At 49.2% G+C, this 4,744-nt stretch overlaps 1 pseudogene; it reads left to right on the plus strand.

Annotated features, from left to right (window-relative positions):
• The first annotated feature begins 2,085 nt into the window (after positions 1-2,085).
• LOC121440506 lies at positions 2,086-2,260 on the plus strand (annotated as a pseudogene).
• The last annotated feature ends 2,484 nt before the right edge of the window (positions 2,261-4,744 follow it).

Below are 4,744 nucleotides of genomic sequence, written 5' to 3' on the forward strand. Positions count from 1 at the left end.
CCTTATCGTGAGGCTTGATTCATGGCTGCAATGCCTTCAGCCGCATTAGGGCTATGGTAGTCAGAAGGGGATGCACCTCCATAGTCTCAGATATTTCAATTCTTGTTCCCGAGTTGGTGTTGCTTTTGGGGAGGCTCAGGAAGGGTGGCCTTGTGGGCAGAGGTGTGTCACTGGAGGTGGGCTTTGAGAGTGTAAAGCAGTGGTTCTCAACCTTCCTAATGCTGCAACCCTTTAATACAGTCCCTCGTGTTGTGGTGACCCCAACCAAAACGTCGTTTTCATTGCTACTGCATAACTCTAATTTTGCTACTGTTATGAACAGAAATGGAAATATCTACATTTTCCGATGGCCTCGGGCGACCCCTGTGAGAGGATCATTTGACACCCCACCCCCGAGGGTCTGCAGCCCTCAGGTTGCAATCCATGGGTTTTAGGACTCTCAAAAGGTGCCATGTCGAGTTTGCTCTCTCTAGTCCTGGCACCAACGTGGATGGCTGAAGGGACTCTGGCTAGCTTGAAATTGGTGTGCATGGCTCTGGCAGGCTTTGCCCTTCTCTCCCATTCCCTCTGCCTTGCTGAAGACTGTTAGATGACATTCCTAAAGCTAGCCACCAAGGTCCATTCACTCATGTGGTCACTTCCTCTTCCTGAGGTTGACTACCAAAGTCCAGCAATCAGAAGCCCCCTTTGCTTCACCTAATGAACATGGCCAATTAAACTTAAACCCCTCATCCTAACACACGCATAAGAGAGAATCCGGTATAAGTCAGGGCTGTCTAGGTGAATAGAACCAATAGAGAAATGTACACACACACAGACACAGACATACACACAGACACACACACAGACACACACACACATTCACGGGGTGGCTGGAATTCTTTGAATGCCTTACCCAATTGGGTGCTGGATTGTCCACAAATGGCTTTCTGCATGCCAGACAGTGGGATAATTCAGTATCAGCTAAACTGACAAGCTGGAAGCCTCGGCTCAAGGAGAACAAATGATGTAGCTGCAATCCAGGCCTGGAAGCTCCCTGGACTGTAGCTGCTGTGCATCTCCATTAGATGGCTGGAGGCTCTGGAGTCTTGTGGCCATGAGTGATGGTGACGGTACTACATGCTCTTGCTCAGGAAGGATGGAGTTAGGCTGCCCTGGCAGGCTTTCTCTTCTTTAATTCTGCCTGGGCTCCCAGACTACTGCATGGAAAATCCACACCCAGGGAGAGACCTTCCCCTGTTACTCTCCTGGGAAATCCGTCCTCTCTGACAATGGTTCTAGAACAGACACACCAGAAGTGAGCTTCCCTAATTCTACTCTAGACGTCTGTCAGTCCAGCCACGCTGACAACATAAACCAACAAAGACACGCTGCCTTGTAGTTAGAGGAGACATTGAAAAGCTCAAGGAAGTATCCTGGGTGGCCATCAACGAATACGGCATGAAGAAAATGCTGTGTTACATACAGAATACAGTATTTAACACATACATGACATGGCACATTCGCATGAGGGACAAGCAAAGGAAAGCCTGTCATCCACAGGCAAATGGATGCAACGGGACATCACAGAGCAGCAAGAGAGCCACGCCAAGTGTCACATGTTCCCTTTTATCTCATAATGAAAACCAACCAACCAAACAAACAAACACAATGAAACCCAGGGAGCAGAAAGTAGGATAGGCCAGGCTGTGAAGAGGTTTGTGAGTTGTAGCATCTGAGAGCAGGGAGAAGGTAGCAGTATGGCGAGGCTGCACACCATCCATGCACATGTGTACGTGGGATAAAATGGCACCGCAGATGTCATTCATTTCTAACACTAATGTTACTGACCATAAAATTAAAGATGGGCAAGGATCATGGCTCAGTGGGTTAGGTTTTCCCATGCAAGCATGAGAACCTGAGTTCAGATCACCAGCACCCACGGAAAATCCAGGCACAGCAATACTCCTAAACCCTAGAGCCAGCATGTCTGGCATGGAGGACAGAGTGCTGGATCCATCCGCAAAGCTCTCTGGCCACTCCGCCTGACAAAATCAGTGAGTTTCATGTTCACTGAGAGACTGTGTCTTAAAAGATAAGGTAAATCTGCAGCCAACTAAGCTGCACGGGAGGTCCCCTTTCTCAGCGGGGCGCGCTGTGCAACGGTTGCCAGCAGCTTCTCACTGGGGCCTGGTGTGCAATGCTTGCCAACAGCACACTCGTTCGGATGACCTCACCCTGTTGCCTGTATGGGCTCCCCGAAGGGACCTTGGAGACAATCTTCTGAAGGCTCTTCGAGCTCTGACCTCAATGTCGCCTCCAATCTAGGCCCCAGACAGGTATTCGCTGTGCCCTAGGGAAGCCTCAGGTCACCACGGCCAGGGGTCTCACTGTCCAGGCCATCACGTCCACCTGAATCATGCCTCAGAATAAGGAACATCAGATGGAGGCCCTACGTAAAGCCAAGTTCAAGCTCTCCGTGCTGCCAGAGGCAAGTGGTGTTATTAAGCCCCTTCCTCCCACTTTCTTGCCCTGGTCCTCCTCACTGAGTTCTTCTTTGTCTGTCTCTCTCAAAGAGGTGAGGCTTCACTAAACTGAATGTAGATTGATCTGAAGGACACAGTCGCTGAGAAGTGACTCGTTCCTGATGGCCGAGGGGTCAGCTGCATCACCAATCCTGGTCCCACGGGCATTGGCGGGCCCCGCACTCCTCGGGGCTTCTACTGTGGTGCTACCCTCTACCCTACTAAATCATGTTCAGTAATAAATATCACATCCTGTCTGGGAAAAGAGGGGTTACAGATGATACGCAGTGTCAGCCTTTGCCCTACACAGTCACACACACGGCAGGGGTGAGGGTGAAACACAAGAGGAGGAAGGGAATACTAGGGAGGGAGAGGAGGGATGGAGGGAGGGAAGAGGGATGGAGGGATGGAGGGATGTATGTGGTAGTAAAGTCAATGGGCTAGTAAGATGGCTGAACAGGCACGTTCCACCAGGCCTGATGAGTTGGGTCCAATCTCCAGGTCCGACAACTTCAGGACTCACTCCCAAGGTCTATCCTCTGTCCTATCTGTGTACGTGTGCGTGTGCGTGCACACACACACACGTAACATTTTTGTAAAAAAGAAAAAAATCCATCAGGTTGGCCTTCAAAGGAAGACTAGAATTCACCATGAAAATTTGGGACAAAGAGTGGTAGGTAGAGCCATAGGACGGGAAGGACAGGAGAATGTGATCCTCCTTCCTCTCTCCCCTCCCAGAAGGCTTTTGTTCTCCATCATAGATTCATTTCTGTAATCTACACAAAGAATAGGCTTAGCTCACAAACTCCGGGTAAAAGGTCAAGCAATTTCAAGTGTGCTGAACAGGGCTGGAGAGATGGCTCCATGGTTGAGAGCTCCAGCTGTGGTTCCAGAAGACTGGGATTCAGCTAGCCACCGCCGACTTTGGGTAGCTCACAACCCCCTGTAACTCAAGCCCTAGGGGAACTGAGCCTAAAGTCTGACTTTCCTGGTACCGACACACACTGGGAATATGCTCGCAAAGACTCAACAAGGAAGATAAATGTCAAATGTACTGAACACAGATTCTCGGGATTCCTTCAAAAGATACAGCACAGGACAAGAGTAAGAGAATGACACAAGAGTCAGACAAACACACACGCACGCACACGCAGAACTACGTGAGTAAAATTAAACTCTAAAGAGAACACTAGAAAATGCTCGTGGAAACACCCACCGAAAATACTGAAACTGTAAGTGCCTATGCACACACTCACAGATAAAATATTTTTGACCAAAGGGAAGGGCAGGGATCTTCCAGCCAGTGTTGAATAATGCCAGAAATGAGTCTGGATGTCTTTGGGAAAAGCCAGAGCCCCACTGCAAGCTCTAAGCCAACACGCGAAGATCTGGCTCTGCCTCGGGAACCGTGTTAACAGTCTAGCGCATCTGAGCACGAAACTACAGAGTTGTGCTCTACTGAACATCTGAGTGAGCAGGTGGGGCTGGTTTTCCATTTGCAATGCAGTTGGCTCTGTGACCTCATGAATGGATGAAAGCAAGCACGGAAAGGCGGATCCCACCGTTATTTATTTCTTCCTGAAATAAGCAAGGTAACATTCACTTTGGGCAGGTGACAGAGAACCAAAGCAGCCTGTCGTAGAATCAAATGACATTGGCTTCCTGAATGTAACTGGCCCTGCTGGGGAGAATGTCAGGGTCAGGAGGGTCCACACTTAAATGTTGCTACTCACAGAACTGTTGGGGTTCACTTCATGGTCAACAGAGTCTCAGTCTTATTTCTAACCGACAAAGTAAAGAGAAAGGAGCTGCACTGACTACTACTAACACCCTCTGGGCACGGCTATTGCTCCCTGTGCCTCCTCCAGGTGAGCTTCAGAAGGTTTCTTCACAGCTGTAAGGACCAGGGACTGAAGGTACGTTTCAACTACCGACACATCCTGCTCTTGCTGTGGGAAAACGGAGAGTTAGGGGATCATTGTTCCATCTCTGCCCTTAGGAAGCCATTCCGAGGCACACAGCATCACAGACCCACGACTTACACTTTCCATGATAACTCTGTCCTGCGCCTTGGAGATTTGTTTCTTCACTTCACTTTCTTCGCCACCAATGAGAGTTTTGCCATGTTCATGCAAGTCCTTGGCTTTCTGAAACAAACAAACGAACAAATCTCCACTCGAGTCTGGCTTGACACCTCACCTCATGTAATTTTAAAAGAACCGACTTTGCATAGCCAAAGG

Source organism: Microtus oregoni, unplaced genomic scaffold (assembly GCF_018167655.1).
Source record: "Microtus oregoni isolate MIOR12 unplaced genomic scaffold, Mior012 000067F_ref0000223, whole genome shotgun sequence".
Taxonomy (NCBI): domain Eukaryota; kingdom Metazoa; phylum Chordata; class Mammalia; order Rodentia; family Cricetidae; genus Microtus; species Microtus oregoni.